General features: G+C 40.9%; 2 pseudogenes; both read left to right on the forward strand.

Annotated features, from left to right (window-relative positions):
• Positions 1-8,313: 8,313 nt before the first annotated feature.
• Positions 8,314-9,260, forward strand: LOC118652702 (annotated as a pseudogene).
• Positions 9,261-11,108: 1,848 nt separating this feature from the next.
• LOC118652682 lies at positions 11,109-11,972 on the forward strand (annotated as a pseudogene).
• Positions 11,973-18,966: the final 6,994 nt, after the last annotated feature.

Here is an 18,966-nt window from a genome sequence, read left to right on the forward strand (position 1 = left end):
TTTATCTCATTTTGGAATTATGATAATGCTGGCCTCATAAAAAGAGCTTCAGAGCCTTCCTTCCTCTTAAAATTTTTAATGTCCGTAGATGTTACTTCTTTGAATGTTTGATTAAGTCCTCTGGCCCAGGGCTTTTGTTTCCTAAGAGGTTTTTTTATTACTGATTCCATTTAATCAGTTGTTATTGGCCTATTCAGGTTTTCTAATTCTTCCTGATTCAGTTTTGGAAAATTATATGTTTCTAGGAATTTTTCCATTTGGATCATATTGTCCAGCCTGTTGGCATGTAGTTGTTCATAGTATTTTTTTACAATCCTTTTTTCTGTGGTGTCAGTTGGCACTTCACTAATTCTGTTTCTGATTTTGTTTATTTGGATCCTCCCTCTTTGTTTCTTGATGAGTCAGGCTAAAAGTGCATTGATATTGTTTATCTTTTCAAAGAACCAGCTCTTGGTTTCATTGATATTTTGTATTGCTTCTTTGATCTCTATGTCATTTATTTCCACTCTGATCTTTATTATTTCCTTCCTTCTACTTACTCTGAGCTTTTCTTGTTGTTTTATTTCTAATTTTTTAAGTTGTAGGGTTAAATAGCTTATTGGAAATTTTTCTTGGTTCTTGACATAGGCCTGTAGTGCTACAAACTTCCCTCTCAGGACTGCTTTTCCGTGGTCCCATAGATTCTGGATTGTTGTATGTCCGTTTTCATTTATTTCCAGGAAGGTTCTTTTTCTCTTGATCTCATTGCTAGTCCATTCATTGTTTACCAAAATGGTATTTAGCCTCCATGTGTTTGAAGGTTTTGGGGTGTTTTTATTGTAGTTGATCTCTAGTTTCATGCCATTGTGATCTGAGAAGAAGCTTGATATGATTTCAATCCTCTTGAACTTGTAGGGACTTATTTTGATTTCTAACATGTGGTCTATCATTGAGAATGTCCCATGTGCACTTGAAAAGAATGTACATTTTGCTGCTTTTAGTGGAATATAATTAATTAACTCCATTTGTTCTAGTGTGTTATTTAAGGTCCCTGTTTTCTTACTGATTTTTTGTCTGGAAGATCTACCCACTGATGTCATCAGGGTGTTATAGTTCCCTGATTGTATAGCTGTCAATCTCTTCCTTTAAGTCCTTTAGAAGTTGTTTTTATATATTTGGTTTTCCCTATATTGGGTGCATATATGTTTAACAGGGTTATATCCTCTTGTTGTATCAATCCCTTTAGTATTATATAGTGATCTTCCTTGTCACTTGTTTGGCCCTCATTTTGAAGTAGATTTTGTCAGATATGAATATTGTTTCAAGGCTTTATCTTCACTTCCCTTTGCATGGAAATTTGCTTTTTTCATCCCACCAATCTCATCCTGTGTGAATCATATTTTTCTCAGCTGAGTCTCTTGTAGACAGCATGTATTTGGGTTATATTTTCTTATTCATTCAGCTACCTTACGCCTTTTGATTCAAGCATTTCATTCACTTACACTTAAGGTTATTATTGATAGGTACCAGTTTATTGCCATTTTAATGCGTTATGCCTGTGTTTCTCTATTTCTTTTCAGTATTAAGGTAATCCCATTAACATTTCTTACAATGCTTGTTTGGTGGTGTTAAAATTCTTTAGCCTTTATTTTTTTTGTCTGGGATGCTCTTTATTTCATAATTGATTTTGAATGAAAGCCTTTCTGGATAGAGTAGTGTTGGTTTCAGAACCTCACTTTTCATTACATTGAATAAGTCATGCCAATCACTTCTTGACACAGTGTTTCTGTTGAGAAATCAGCTGAAAGCCTCATGGAAACTCCTTTGTAGGAAACTAACTGTTTATCTCATGCTGCCTTTAACATTATTACTCTGTCTTGAACCATTGCCATTTTAATATTATGTGTCTTTGCATAGTTCTCTTGAGTTCATCTTGATTGAAACTCTGTGCTTTCTGAACGTGTTTCAATTTTTCCTTTAACAGGTTATCATTTTTATTCAAACTAGGTTTATATCCTTTTTCACTTTCTTCTCCTTCTCTACTTCTATGATGTGTATATTGTTACAATTGAAGTTTTCCAAAATTTCCCTTAAACTATCCTCATTATTTTAAATTTATTTTATTTTTGTTTCTCTGCTTCATCCAGCTTAATTTTTATTCCTTTCAGTGTATTCTGAATGTCACATATGGTGCTCTTCATTTCTTTTATTTTAAATCTTTATTGTTGAAAGTATGACAGATGCCCTCTGTTTTCCCCCCATTGCCAACCTCCACTGGGTTATTGCCCTGCTCCCGGCCTTCAACACCCAATTGTATGTGTCCATAGGTAAGGCATATACGCATGTAAGTTTTTAGTTAATGTCTTCCCCCTCCCCTCTCATCCCTTCCCTCTGAGATTCGAGACAGTCTGCTCCATGTTCCCTTGCTCCTCTGCTTCTATTTTATTCAACAGTTTATTTAGATTCTATGTTTGTTATTTTTATTTTTAGATTCTTGTTGATAGATATATATTTATTGCCATTTTATTGTTTATATTTTGTATCTTTTTTCTCTTCTTCTTCCTCCTCTTCTTAAAGAATACCTTTCAACATTTCATGTAAAACTGGTTTGGTGGTGATGAACTCCTTTTGCTTTTGCTTTTCTGTGAAGATCTTTATCTGATCTTTAATTATAAATGATCGCTTTGCTGGGTAGAATAATATTGGTTGTGGGTCCTTGCTATTCATTTCTTTGAATATTTCTTGCTACTACCTTCTTGCCAGAAAATTTTCTGTTGATAAATCAGCTGACAGCATATAGGTGCTCCCTTGTAAGTAACTAACTGCTTTTCTTTAGCTACTTTTTTTTTAAATATATTTTATTGATTTTTTTACGGAGAGGAAGGGAGAGGGATAGAGAGTTAGAAACAACAATGAGAGAGAAACATCAACCAGCTGCATCCTGCACACCCCCTTTTTTGGATGTGCCCGCAACCAAGGTACATGCCCTTGACCAGAATCAAAGCTGGGACCCTTCAGTCCACAGGCTGACGCTCTATCCACTGAGCCAAACCGGTTAGGGCTCTTTTGCTACTTTTAAGAATCTCTCTTTGTCTTTAATGCTTGGCATTTTAATTATGATGTGTCTTGGGGTGGGCCTCTTTGGGTTCCTATTGTGTGGGACTTTTGTGCTTTCTGGACTTGTAAGTCTATTTCTTTCACCAGGTAGTATTCTTCATTTCTGAATGGTTCTTATTCATGGTTTCTATGTCCTTTTTCATGCTGATGCAGTTCCCACTAAGTTCCTTGTAGTTTCCATTATGATCCTTGTAGTTTTCACTAAGTTCCTTGAGTATCTTTATTACTTTGAACTCTATGTCTGATATATTGCTTGCCTCCATTTTATTTAGCTCTTTTTCTGGAGTTTCCTCCTTTTCTTTCATTTGGAGATTGTGTCTTTTCTCCCAAAGCTATTTCTTTGTGTTTGTTTCTATGTATTAGATATAAATGCTATGAATCCCAGTCTTCATGAGGTGGTCTTTCAAAGAAAATATCCTGTAGGACCCAGTGGTGCAGCCTCCTTTATCTCCTGAGTTGAATGCTATGTCCCTTGTGTGTGTGTTTTGAGGGCTCTTCTGTTTAACTGGGTCTTGGTAGATGTTGGGCCATTTGTGGGCAGGATCCATTTTCAGGTTGCCTGACTGTGAGGCTGTTTTATAGGTGCTGATCAAATAAAACCAGAAAGAAAACAAAAACATACAAAGGAGCCCAACAACAAAAACAACTACAAAAGAAAGAGAAAGGTGGACAAGAATAATAAACGAAGAAAATTATAAGTATACAATTTTTAAAAATGAGGTGAAAGAATATGAAAAGAAAGAAGGGAGAGAAAAAAATAAGAATAACGAATAAGAAGAAAAACAGTGAAAAAGAAAAGAAGGATAAAATAAGGGAAAGAAAGAAAAAATAGAATAAACAAGGAAAGAGAAAAATAAGAAATGTGAAAGATAAGAGAGAGAGAGGAAATAATAGCAAAGCAAAAAGAAAATAATGACATAAAAAAAAACCAAAGTGGAGTTCAACTAGGTAGAGTTTAATGCACTCCTGGGATCTCCTTTGTATACTTCTCTTATTTTGTCTGAGGCTGACTGTTTTGTATGTTGATTCTGGGCCTCCTGGTAGGGACTTTGGTGCTAGCCAATGTCAGAAGCTGCCCACATTTGGTTCTCGGCAACCTATTTGAAGCTTGAAGTGATCCCCTCCTTTGTGGCTGCCTCCACTGAGCTTAACTGTGCAGAGGAGGGACCAAGCTACTCTCCAAGGTCAGCTGTATAGCTGCATGGGCCCCAAAGGTGGGTCAGCAAACATCCCAAGGCACTTTAGGGTCTGCCTTGTCCAGCCTACACTATCCCCACTTGCTATCAGATTTAGTCACTGAAAAAACTGTTTCTGAAAGGGCTTTTGGCAGAATCGGGAAGATGGGACCTCTGTCTCTCCCATGAGGGGGAGGTGCCATTCAGAATTCAGGGAAGATGGTGGGTGTGTTCCCCTGTCCCAGAGCCACACACCTGAGACTCTCCCAGAATACAGTGTAACCATGGTTCTCAAACTTAATTCATTCCAGAAGGCTGTTTGACAAGAGATTTGTTTGAAAATAAAACCATTTTTTCTCCATTAGAAATACAGTGGGGTCTTGACTTACGAGTGTCCCGACTAACAAGTTTTTTGAGATACAAGCCATCTTTTGGCCGATTTTTTGCTTTGAGTTGGGAGCTAAAATTCCAGTTATGTATGAGCCAGCTTCAGATACCCCACCGCTAGGTGGCGCAGCGAACGTCACAGTGATTTGACATAGGAGTAATTTGAGTTACGAGCTCCTTCACCCGAACAAATTAAACTCATAAGTCAAGCCCCCACTGTAATGTAAATCAAATTACTTTGTTCCAGATCCCCAAATGATTTCCTGTTTTAACCATATTATATAAAGTCCATTTCTATAGTACTGTATAATCTAGAAACAAACACTTCTTTTCTTAATGTATTGAGCCACCCCTTACTAGCCTTAAATGAATCACTGTCAGCACTCATTCCAGGGGTGCAATATTCACTTTTTCACATATCATTGCCTCCAAAATGCTGTCACAGGCTAACTGCTTTTCTTTATCCAAATCAACAACAGTTTTTGTACCTCTTCAATTGCCTGTGGTCTTTGTTTTGTGAGCACTTTCATGCCCTTAGCAACATCAGCACATCTGATGGCCTCTTTAGGTTTTAAAATTGCACTAATCATCCATTTCACCAACAACAAAAGCAAAGCAAACAACAGGAAAAAAACCTACATGAAAATATTCACAGCACTGTATACTTGACTCTCATTCTCTCCTTTGTTTGTGTCTTGCAAGACGCTTTTGATCATGCACAAAATTTGTTTGACACTCAAGACATGGTTTCTCTGAACAACTTGGTCAAGAACCAAATTGTTTGAGTTGGGAGACATTTGAGAACCGAGGTTAAACTGTATTTCCCTAACCTTGCAGGGTGAATCCACTCATAGGCAGACCACTCAAGGGGTCTGCTGGAAGTCAGTAATTTCTATAAGTTCTTTCATGGCAGCCAGTGGGGACTGCTGAAAGTTGGTAATTTCTATCAGCTCTTCCATGAGGGGAAGGTGCTAGTCAGATTCCCAGGAAAGTTTGGAGAATGGCCTCACCCCAAAGCCGGTCACTGATGCTTCCTGAGTCTGACCAGACCTGTAGGTTGGGCCTCTGCAGCTGAGGGGAGGGGCTTGCACCTCTCAGGAAAAAATGGCTACTGCAGAATTGGGGAGGATGACTGAGCACAGGTATCCTGGAAGCTACTCTCCATGTCTCTCCCCAATGCTTCTAATCCCAGACTCTTCTCAGGCGACTCTAGTCTGCACCACCCCCCTCCACTGAAGCCAGGGTGAGTAGCTGTGAATGAAAATACTGTGCTCTGCCCCTTTAAAAACAAAGTGGCTTCCTCTGTGGAGAACAGTATGGGGTTTCCTCAAAAATTAGAAAAGGAACTCCCATTTGACCCAGTGATCCCACTCCTGGGAATATATCCTAAGAAATCAGAAATACCAATCAGAAAGAATATATGCACCCCTATGTCCACAGCAGCGCAATTTACAATAGCTAACATTCGAAAAAACCCAAGTGCCTATCAGCACATGAGTAGATAAAAAAAGCTGTGCTACATTTACACAATAGAATACTATGCAGCTATAAAAAGGAAAGAACTCTTACCATTGGCAATCACGTGGATGGATATGGAGAGTACTATGCTAAGTGAAATAAGCCAGTGAGAGAAAAACAAGTATCACATGACCTCACTCACATGTGGAATCTAATGAACAAAATAAACTGACAAACAAAACAGATCCCGAGACATAGAAGCATGCTACAGACTATTGAACCTCAGAGGGAAGGCAGGGGAGGGCGACACATGGACACAGAGAATAGGGTGATAAAGGCCTGGGCTGGTGGACAGGAGCAGGCTGGAAGAGGTCAATGGGGGAAACAAGGGAGCATATGTAATACTTTCAACAGTAAAGATTTTAAAAATAAAAATATCTAAGTAATAAAGTGGCTTTATCTCTAGCAGGCTCCATTGTCCCCTGCTGGTAGAAGCCCTGCTGCTTTTCACTGATAGATGCTATGTGGGCAGGTTTCCTGCCTCTGGCCCTGGAAGCTGGAGAGCCCAGCCTGGTGTACAGGCCTCACTACTCTCAGGGGGAAACCCCCACAGCTGAGATATCCCTCCTTATCTTTGCCTGCCCCTCCTGAAACCAGAGCCTTCCTGTCACTCTGGAGGTGGTTTCTGCCCTTCCTTCTTCAATAGTCTCCTCTTCAGCTAGTCTTCAGTTGGTAATTCAGGGTGAATATTCCCTAATTTAGTTTTATTGCCAGTTTGGTTCTGGGAGGAACTGCAAGAATAATCCGCCACATGCTTCTGCTATCTTCAAACTCCGGAGCCTTCATTTTCTAAAACAACCATCTTCCTCAGGGCCTTTGTACTGGCTGTTCCTTCTCCCTGGGAAACACTTTCCCACTTAGTCTCTCCCTCAGTCTTCATTGAGGAGTGTGTTAAAGTGTCAGCTGTTGGCAAGTCTTGGCTAAACTCTATAAAAAAGAACACCCTCTATCCACTCTCTCCATTTAATGTGATTTACTTTTCTTTATAGCATCTTCACCATCAGATATATTATATTATCATTTTTATTTGATTACTAGAGGCCCTGTGCATGAATTTCAGCTCAGCCTGCACCCTCTCCAATCTGGGACCCATCAGGGGATGTCCAACTGCTGGTTTAGGCCTGATCCCTGTGTGATCGGGCTTAAACCAGCAGTCGGACATCCCTCTCACAGTCCGGGACTGCTGGCTCCCAACCACTCTCCTCCCTGTCTGCCTGCCTGCCTGATTGCCCCTAACTGCTTCTGCCTGCCAGCCTGATCAATGCCTAACTGCTCCCCTGCCTGACCAATTTCCCCTAATTGCCCTCCCTGCAGGCCTGGTCACCCTAACTGTCCTCCCTTGTAGGCCTAGTTGCCCCCCAACTGACAATCCTTAACTTTTCTACCTTGCCAGCCTGGTTGCCCCTAACTGCCCTCCCCTGATGGCCTGGTCACCCTAACTGCCCTCCCCTGCAGGCCTGGTCATCCCCAACTGCCCTCTCCTGCCAGCCTGGTCACCCCAAACTGCCTTCCCCTGAAGGCCTGGTCGCCCCTAACTTCCTTCCCCTGTCAGCCTGATTGCCCCTAACTGCCCTCCCCTGCCAGTCTGGTCCCCCCAACTGCCCTCCCCTGCAGGCCTGGTCCCTCCCAACAACCCTCCCCTGCTGGCCATCTTGTGTCCACATGGGGTGGCCATCTTTGACCACATGGGGGCAGCCTCTTCTGTGTTGGAATGATAGTCAATTTGCATATTACCTCTTTATTATATAGGATATTATTGCTCCATCATTAGTTTGTAAACTTTTGTTTTTAAATCCTATACTCTGAAGAGTGCCTAGAACATGTTCTATAGTCAATAAATATTTTTCAAATGCATGAAAGATATCCTCAGTAAAACAGCAGTATACATTACCTTTGAAGAACAGGTAGATGTTAAAAAAGGAAATTCTAATGAGGAATGCCAATAGAGATACATTAATGGGAGCCAGATCACACAACAAAAATGGACATTATTTTCCTGACTCTAAAATATAAATGTGTCATTTATTCTCAGTTACTAATGCTTGCTAACGTGAATATTAGTTATTCTTTTATTTATTTATTTATTTATTTATTTATTTATTTATTTATTTATTTATTTAATAGTCACCTCCAACACATGGAACCAGGCAATGGTACACAAATTTCAGAATTTCTTCTCCTGGGACTTTCACAGGCACTGGAACTACAGTCCCTCATATTTGGGCTTTTCCTCTCCATGTACCTGGTCACTGTGTTGGGAAACCTGCTCATCATCCTGGCCGTCAGCTCAGACTCCCACCTCCACACGCCCATGTACTTCTTCCTCTCTAACTTGTCCTTGGTAGACATCTGTTTCACCTCCACCACCATCCCAAAGATGCTGTGGAACATCCAGACACAGAGCAAAGTCATCACCTATGAAGGCTGTATCACCCAGATATATTTTTTCATACTCTTTGCTGTGTTGGACAACTTTATCCTGACCGTGATGGCCTATGACCGGTTTGTGGCCATCTGCCACCCCCTTCACTACATGGTTATCATGAACCCCCGGCTCTGTGGACTGCTGATTCTGGTGTCCTGGATCATGAGTGTCCTGAATTCCTTGCTAGAAAGCTTAATGGTGTTTGGTCTGCGCTTCTGCTCAGACTTAGAAATTCCCCACTTTTTCTGTGAACTCCGTCAGGTGGTTCAAATTGCCTGTTCCGACACCTTTTTTAATAACATGGTGATGTATTTTATAACTGTGCTACTGGGTGGTGGTCCCCTTGCTGGGATTCTTTACTCTTACTCTAAGATCATTGCCTCCATATGTGGAATCCCATCAGCTCAGGGGAAGTACAAAGCATTTTCTACGTGTGCATCTCATCTCTCAGTTGTCTCCTTATTTTATGGTACAAGCCTTGGAGTTTACCTCAGCTCCACTGCTACCCAAAATGCACACTCAGTGCACAATCAAGTGCACAGTCAAGTGCAACAGCTTCAGTGATGTACACTGTGGTCACACCCATGCTGAACCCATTCATCTACAGTCTGAGGAACAATGACATAAAGAGGGCCCTGCAAAGATTCCTTGGCAGGTAAGCTTTTCAAGGGCCGACTGTACTAGCCTGAAGAATTGCCCAGGAATGCAGGTTTCTAGGAATCAGAGAGAGAAGCCTGACACAAATTAATCCAATCTTTGGACCATGACAAATTGGAAATATTCATTTATTAACCCATGGGTTAACATGAATTACTTTAGCATAATTTATTCTCTTATGATATATATCATCCCAAGTAATTTTTCTATTGTTTTTCTGAAAGAGCAGTCATGAATTATACTACCACTAGGAACAAACTATACTTGGCTGTAAGGCCATTTACATAATTTTATTGTAGAGGAAAATCTGAGACCAAAGTTTTCACTTATATGTTCATCATTATTTTCTACTAGAGGCCTGGTTCACAAGATTCATGCACTGGGGAGGGGGTCCTTTAGCCTGGCCTGCACCCTCTGACAGTCTGGGATCCCTTGGGAAATGTCCGTAGTCAGACTTCCCTCTCATGGTCCAGGTCTTTCACAGTCCGGACTCCTCACTCCTTACTACCCGCTGCAGTGGAGGCAGGAGAGGCTCCCATCACAGCTGCTGCACTTGCCAGCCATGAGCCCGGCTTCTGGCTAAGTGGCACTACCCTGTGGGAGCACACTGACTACCAGGGGGCAGCTCCTGCATTGAGCATCTGCCCCATGGTTGTCAGTGCAAGTCATAGTGACCGGTTATTCCATCATTTGGTCGATTTGCATATTACACTTTTATTATAAAGGATAGCAATAGATTTTAACATGCTAGTATGTTTTATACCTGGTCTCCTGGTTTTATAGACTTCATTCTGTTATTCAACTGTGTGTCCACATGCCTACCTTAGCCACTGGCAAAAATTGACTACTCAATACATGTTTCCAAGAAGCATCTACATGGATACATACATTTTAATAAATAAAGTGATCTAATATGGTTAGAGTTAGAGATGACCTTAAATATGATGAAGCAAAAAATCAGCCATACAATTTATTACTATACAAAAATATTTTTCATGCTGCATTAAAGTGTGGAATATTGACCTGGCCCAATGGCTCAGTTGGTTGGAGCATCCTCCTGTGCACCAAAAAAGTGTTGTGTGTTTGATTCCAGGTCAGAGCATATACCTAGGTTGTGGGTTCCATCCCAGGTGGGGTGCATTCAGGAAGCAGTAACATTGATGCTTCTATCTCTCTATCTGTCTACCTATCTATCTATTATCTATCACCTATCTGTCTATCTATCTATCTATCTATCTATCTATCTATCTATCTATCTATCTCTATCTCTGTATCTATGTCTCCCTTCCTCTCTCTCTAAAAAAAAATCAATAATAAAATAATAGTAAAAATAAAGTGTGGAATATGATGTCCATGTGTAAGGTTCCTTATTCAATTGGGAGAAGAATTATGTGGAGTGTTTTATGTGTTTTTTTCTGAACTATTTTCCTGTTTCTGTTTGAAATTTTTCAATGTGTTTCATACAAATGTGACTCCTTCTAAGTGCTCTAAGTTAAATATCTCCCCTTTTCTAAATTTTTTTCAAATCCACCAAAGGGACAGTGAGAAAACAATCTAAATATCATATATATACACTCAGGAAGATTCCTTTACACTCAGGAATATCTTCAATCTTTATAATCAAAGGATGAGTCACACGTGCCTGAGAGGACCCCCCCAGGAAGAAAACTCATGAGGGGCTCCTGACACCTGCCCCCAACCCTCTGCCTCTCCCAGGCCCAGAGCTGCTTCCTTGGCTGTCCCAAGGGCTGCCCTGCTGTGCATGAACTGGAGTCCAGGAGCCCGGGAGAGAATCTGTCTATCCTCCATTCACCCTGGAGCTGGAGGAGGAGGGAAGAGGCCTGGAGGACACAACATGAACAAGTTTACTTCATTGCAGAAGGATAACCTGGGTTACTTTATGATCTTCACACAACCTAGTGAAAAACCAGCAGTAAGTTGCCTGTCTCAAAATGACTGGAAGTTAGATGTTGCAACAGACCAATTTTTTCCCAAATCCTGAACCGTATATATGAGACAGTGTAAAAGGATCATTGGACAGGAAGAAGTTAAAACATCTATACACTAGACACAAAGATCCTCAAGGTAAAAATAAAATTGGAATAGATGGCATACAGCAGTTCTGTGATGATCATTGCATGGAAGTTCAGAGCAGCAACAGAGTGCAAGTTCTCCAAACAAGAGTTCATGCAAGGCATGACAGAATTAGAAAGTGACCCCCCAGAGGCCCAGAGGCCCAAGAAGGAAGAGGAATTGTAAGGATCAGGACAATTTAAGGATTTTTACCAGTTTACTTTTTTTTTTTTTTTTTACAAATTTACTTTTAATTTCGCAAAGAATCCAGGACAAAAAGGTTTAGATCTAGAAATGGCCATTGCCTACTGGAATTTAGTGCTTAATGGAAGCTTTAAATTCTTAGTTTTTGTTGGGACATCATAAACAATCACAACCAAAAGATACCTGGAATTTTCTTTAGATTTAGTGCAATGATTGCAGATGACATGTCTAATTATAATGAAGAAGGAGCATGGCCTGTTCTTGTTGATGACTTTGTGGTATTTGCACGCCCTCAAAGTGCTGGGACAAAAAGTACAGCAGTGTATGCTAAAGGAAGCTTCTACAATGTACATAGTCTGTATAATAAATACAACGAAAAATTGCATTGTCAATTTCTGCTGACTGAACTAAAGATTAAGCCTCATAATTCAGACTGAGGGTTCAAACGTCTTGAAGCATATTGTGTTCCACTCTTCTAAAGGTGGTTTATGCTTCTATTGTAGTCTGGGCCTCTCTAACCATTTAAAACTCCAATATTGTGGATTTCATCTTACATCTGTGGACCATCCTAGGTTATTCTCCCAGAAGCTTTATGGTTTTGAGGTTTCCATTCTTGCACAAAGCACAATGCTGTCTTCATTAGAAAACCGTTTGGCCTAAGAACTAAACATAAGCATTACAAACAATTTCTAAAAACTCCTGAAAATATGCTGTGGGTTATTTTCAAAGACTATGCTGATAGCACTTCCAATGGAGTCATATACTTAAGTGTAATCAATCTGGAATGGTGTCTTGGGGTCAGGGGTGTATTTCCTGGCAAATCACATGTAAGATTGATGTGAGTAGAGAATCTGGAGGAGAAAAACAGTCAAAATAAACAAAGTGAAAACTAAAAAATAAAAAGGATTAATCACACAGGAGTTAAAATCCTGCCCAGTCATGTAAATAAGAATCACAGATTTTCCTGCACAAACATGCATGTCCTCCCACCCTGTCCTGGCTACCTGGAAGGGAACTCAGTGGAGGTACTTTTATACACAGTTATCTGAAATGAATTTGAATAACAGAATGATTGTAAGTTCTGTCCTCAAATACCAATACAAATGCCAAAAGTAAGAACTGCTTTTTCCATAATTTCTCTCAGTTCTGTTTGCTTTGATGACAGTATCAATTCATTATAGCTATATAATAAGCCATCCTAAAATCAAATAGCTTGAAATAATTACTTTATTTTCCAATGGGTTTGTGTAGTGGGGATGTGTTCTGATCTCTGTTGGTCTCCTCATTGAGTCTGCAGTCAGCTGTGGGTCAGCGGGGGTGTCTCTGCTGATCTTGGCTGGCCTTTCTGATGTATTAGGGCTCAGCTATGGTGACTGATCTAGGGAGAGCTTGGCTGGAATAAATGAGCTTTGTCTGCATGTCCTCTCCTTCTCTGGAATGCCCCCTGGATTTGTTCACATGGCTCAGCCAGGGTTCTGATTTAGAGCAGTGGAAATGCACCAAGGCCTGTTAAGGCGCATTGTCCCTTCCACCATATTTTATTGGTCAAAACAAATAAAAAATCCTAAACGCAGCACAGAGTCAAGGGTGGAGAAAAAGACCACCTCTGGATGGGAGGAGCTCACAGTCACATTGCCAAAGACATGGAAACAGAAGAGAATTGGGGCCACATGTGCAAACAGACTATCACTTGGGTACATTTTAATTCAGTAAAATTTTATTGCTGCATCCACCCTCAACAGCTCACTGATCTTACAGAAGAAAGTGAGAGTACAAATATGTTTAATGAACAGATGTGGAAATTCTACTGTAGAGGATCAGGCCCCTCCAAATATAAACATCACCCCTCTGCAGCTTGCCTCCCACTTACCATTTCTAAGCTTAAAAAGTAAAACTTTTTTCTTCTAGATATCTCATGTCCAAGGACTTAACTCACTAATTAACAGGGCTAGAGAGCTGTTGCTTTCCTGATACTATCTTTTTTGACATCCTCATGTAGACATTGCTTCTCTTTTTATTGACCTGCTCTTAACATATTCAAAATTATTCCCAACCTGATAGCTGTATTTGTTGGGCATGGGTTTTTCATGGAAGGAGGTGGCCTTTGAAATGCACATACAACAGAGAAATAAGTATTTGAAAGAATAGAGTTGCTGACATTATGCTGAGTGAAAGAAGCCAGTCACAAAAGGACAAAGTCTGCATGATTTCACTTAAATGACATACCTGAAGTAGTTAAATTAATAGAAACAGAAAAGAGAATGGTGGTTGTCAGATAAGGAAGGAGGGGGGTAGAAGTTAGTTAGTGTTTAGTGGGTGTAGATTTTCAGTTTTGCAAGATTTAAAAGTTTTAGGGGTTTTTGCACAATATTGTGAATGTACTTAACACTACTGAACTACACACTCAAAAATGGTTACAATGGTAAATTTATGTGTTTTTTACCACTTAAAAATTTTTTTAAAGGAAGGAAATTTTGACACATGCTACAACATGGATGATTCTTAGGACATTATGCTGAGTGAAATAAACCAGTCATAAAAGAACAAATACTGTATGACTTTACTTTTATGAGGTCCCTAAGTAGAATCAAAGTCATAGAAACAGGAAGTAGAATGGTGGATGCCTCAGGCTGGAGATGGAAGAGGAGGAATGAATGTTTAATGGGGACCGAGTTCCAGTTTGTGAAGATGAGAAAGTCTGGAGATGAATGGTGGTGATGGTTGCATGTGAACGTAGTTAATGCCACTGAACTGTCCACTTAAATAATGGTTAATATGGTAGCATTTATGTTACAGGTATTTCACTAAGAATAAATTACATACTTAGAAAATTATAGGACATTGAAAAAAGAGATAGAGGAAGACAAAAAACAATGGAGAATATACCGTATTCATGGATTGGGAGAATCGACATCCATATTACCCAAAGCAATTAAAATGTCCATATTACCCAAAGCAATCTATAGATTCAATGCAATCCCCACAAAAATACCAACAGCATATTTAACAGACTTAGAACAAGCTCTCCAAAAATTCATTTGGATTAAAAAAAAGACCCTGAATAGCTGCAGAAATCTTGAGAAAGAACAAAGTTGGAGGGATCACAATACCAGATATCAAGCTGTATTACAAAGCCACTCATCTCAAAACTACTTGGTACTGGCACAAGAACAGACATACTAGTATAGATCAATGGAACAGAACAGAGAACCCAGAAACTGATCCAAGCCATTATACTCAATTAATATTTGACAAAGGAGGCAAGATCATACAATGGAGTAAAGATAGTCTCTTCAATAAATGGTGTTGGGAAAATTGGACAGATAGATACAAAAAAATTAAACTAGATCAATAACTTACACTATACACAAAAATAAACTCAAAATGGATAAAGGACTTAAATGTAAGATGGGAAACCATAAAAATCTTAGAAGAATCCACAAGCAGGAAAATGTCAAACATACATTGTAGCAATATCTTTATTGATATAACTCCTAGGGCAGGGGTGGGCAACCTTTTTGTGAGTGCTTGCCAAAACCAGCAAAATCTCTGACTCAAAATTCTTCTGTGTGCCAACCTTAATTTTTTAAGAACATGTTACGCCTACTTGATATCTCTTAAGGTGTACGTATGTGAGGAACCTTGAAGAAATAATAAAATTCATTCGAGCAACAAAAACACAGTATATGATTGTGAAAAATACATTTATTTTTAATGTATACATGTACACTGATAGTCCAACAGAAAACTTTATGACTCCATTTGATATTATCAGTGGGACTTTTGCTGCTGCATCACTGATGACAGAGATTTTACATCATGTTTATATTTTGTGACCTTCAGAGATATGCACGAGCTACTACTTTCATCCGTCAGGCTACTCCTATTATGAGACTTAACAAAATTCATCACTGAGAACAAAGATTCACAAGCGTATGTGGATGAAACCAAAACACTGGTCGGATCTAGGAAGGCAGGGAGAGTTAAGGCAGAGGCATAGAAATTGCTCTTCCCCTCTCTCGTCAATCCATGTCTATGGTCTTTAAGATAACTTGTTATGTAAAATTATTTATTTATCTAAGACGCACCTACACTGAATTTATCTGAAAAATAAAGAAGTCGATATTAAGAAAAATATTGTAAATGGAAGATTATAAGAGAGGGTTTCGCGTGCCAGCAAAAGTTACTGGCATGCCATGTATGGCACGCGTGCCAGGGGTTGCCCAACCCTGTCCTAGGGCAATGGAAACTAAGGAGAAAATAAACAAATGGGACTACATCAAAATAAAAAGCTTCTGCACAGCAAAAGAAACCATTAACAAAACAACAACAATTCCTACTGCATGGGAGAACATGTTTACCAATGTTATATCTGATAATGGTTTAATCTCCAAAATTTATAGGGAACTCATATAACTTAACAAAAGGAAGATAAATAATCCAATTAAAAATGGGCAAAGGATTTAAATAGACACTTTTTGAAAGTGGACATACAGAAGGCCAAGTGACATATGAAAACATGCTCAAAGTCACTACTCATCTTAGAGATGCAAATCAAAACAACAATGAGGTACCATCTCACATCTGTCAGAATAGCTATCATCAACAAATCAACAAAGCACAAGTACTGGAGAGGATGCAGGGAAAAAGGAACCCTCGTGCACTGCTGGTGGGAATGCCGACAGTTGCAGCCACTGTGGAAAGCAGTACGGAATTTCCTCAAAAAATTAAAAATGGAACTCTCATTTGACCCAGTAATCCCACTTCTAGGAATACATCCCAAGACATCACAAACACCAATCCGAAGAGATATATGCACCCCTATGCTCATAACAACACCATTTTACAATAGCTAACATTTGGAAACAGCCTAAGTGCTCATCATCGGATGCATGGATTAAAAAACTGTGGTACATCTACACAATGGAATACTACGCTGCTGAAAAAAATAAAAAAAAAAGGAACTCCTACCATTCACAACACCATGGATAGACATGGAGAGCATTATGCTAAGCAAAATAAGCTAGTCAGAGAAAGATAAATATCACATGACCTCACTCATTTGTGGACTATAATGAACAATATAAACTGATGAAAAAAAATAGATTCAGAATCATAGACTCTTCCAATGAATGGTCAAACCTCAGAGGGAAGGCAGGGAAGGAGGGAGAAGGGGGTTAGAGATCAACCAAAGGACTTCTATGCATGCATTTAAGCATAACCCATGGACACAGACAGTAGCGGGGTGAGGGCATGTGCTGGGGGGCAGGGTGGGAGCAGCTGGGCAGAAGTCAATGGGAGGGGGAGAAGCAGACATATGTAATACTTTAAACAATAAAGTATTTAAATTTTAATAAAAGAGTAAATTACAGGGCAGAGGCTTAGAGAGACCACACAGCTTTCTTTTCCTTTTACCCCAAACAGCAGCCAGGTGAGAAGGAAAATCTCTGATGTTTTAAGTATATTTTTATTATTTTCAGAGAGGAAGGGAGAGGGAGAGAGGAAAAAAAAAATCAATGATGAGAGCTGTTTCCTGCACTTCCACTACTGGGGATTGAGCCCCCAACCCAAGCATGTGCCCTTGACTGGAATCAAACCCAGGAATTTTTAGTCTGCAGGTCAATTCTCTATCCACTGAAGCAAACTGGCTAGGGCTCCTTTGCTGATTTTAATCTGTATCCTCTCCCTATAATGTACTGTGACCTGGAGTATAACAGCTTTCTAGGTTATGAGTCTGAGTGAATCATTCATCCACAGCCGAAGCTGGCATTCCCTCAGTCAACCTCTTTTGAGATCTTCATCGCCCTTGTCAGTGAATGTTAGGTTCTTGCTCATTTGTTATTTCCTGTCTCTCCTCTGTACTGAATGGAAAGCTGGACCTTATCTATGACTCTCATGAGAGCAGAAGACCAAGGTGGTCAGGGATCAGATCCTAACTCTGCCACTGTCTGGCGGTGTGGCCCTGGGTGAGCAACCTCACCTGTCTGTTCTGCAGTCTCCCTATCTGTAAAACAAGAACAGGAACACAAGTTCCTCTTTCATAGACCATCGGGAGAGGGATGGGCTGGTTGTTAAGGCCCAGAAAGGCCTCAATATGTACTAGCTTCTAAGTTCTGGTCACTTCCCAGTAGCCAGAGCTCAGTTCAGGACAAATGAGTTAGGACAGCCCCTCTGAGGCCTTTGACATGGGAAGGCAGGAGGCAACCAGAGAAGCCCAGATGGTGGAGAAGAGGACAGGAGAAGTGCCAGGAAGGGCCAGACATCCAGAGTCATCCCTGTGGCTCTGGTCCCACACAGGCCTGCCAGGGCCATTTGGGACTGCCCCGGAAGCCAGGCCCCAGGTCGCCACAGGGAGGAGGTCCTGAGGAGTGGCGGAGCTCAGTAGAAAGGAAAGGGTGGGGAAAAAAACAAAATCTACTATCAGAGCTCCTGGGAGAAATGTGAGAGATGGGTGGTCAGAGCAGCTGGCACTGCGGCTGCAGCAGGCACTGGAGGGCCCCCAAAACAGTCTGTTCTGGAAAGCAGACAGTCTGGTCTGGCCTGGGAGGATTCCAGCTTTCTGCTCAATGTCTTGGAGATGCTATTGGGCTTCTGGACACAGCCCTACCCATCCCTGAGGGAAGAAAGTCCCCCTTCCCACCCCAGCTTCTAGACTCTTCTGCATAAGATTTCATGGATGCTCATGCCATATGACTTCAGGACAAAGGAATCAGAAGCATATGGTCTGAGTCTGCAGGGAGCAGTAGTTCTGGAAATAAGACTGAAAGGAAGAGAACAGAGCCCAAGGGGAAGTACTGGGGTCTAAGGGAAGGTGCCAAGCTCTGAGCAGCCTCCGCCCCTCATGATACCCACACTGCCAGAGCTCTCACATCAGGGCCAGGCCTTCACTGTGGACCCGTGTGCAACCTGGCCATCTTCCTCTGCCTCTCTGGGCCTCAGTGTCCTTCCTAGTGGTCCCAGCCCTCAGGTCAAAATACTAGAATCATCTGTGTATATCTCTGTCTCCGTTCATCTCTACACCCTGACCCCTGCATCAGCAAACTCTGAGGGCTCTACTTTCAAAATCCATCCAGAATCCACCCACTTTTCACCTCCTCCATGGCCTTACCCTGGACCAGCCCCATTATCTTCTACTGGGGCCCGTTCAGTCACCTGTGGACTACTGCTCCTACTCCACCACTACCCCACAGGCTATTTCCTTAACAGTGGCCAGAGGGCAACCTCAACTCAAGAACCCTTGGTGACTCCCACCACACTCAAAACAAAAGTCAAAATCCTCCTTGTGACCCACAAGTCTCTACATGTCCTGCCCTGGCCCTCCCTGCCATTATCTCCTCCCACTGTCCCCTCACTATTTCCTCCAGCCCCACTGGCTTCCTACTGTTCCTGTCTTCGTTTATGTTGAGTAGTGGATACACACAAGCGAGAGAT

Source organism: Myotis myotis, unplaced genomic scaffold, assembly GCF_014108235.1.
Source record: "Myotis myotis isolate mMyoMyo1 unplaced genomic scaffold, mMyoMyo1.p scaffold_m19_p_33, whole genome shotgun sequence".
Lineage (NCBI taxonomy): Eukaryota > Metazoa > Chordata > Mammalia > Chiroptera > Vespertilionidae > Myotis > Myotis myotis.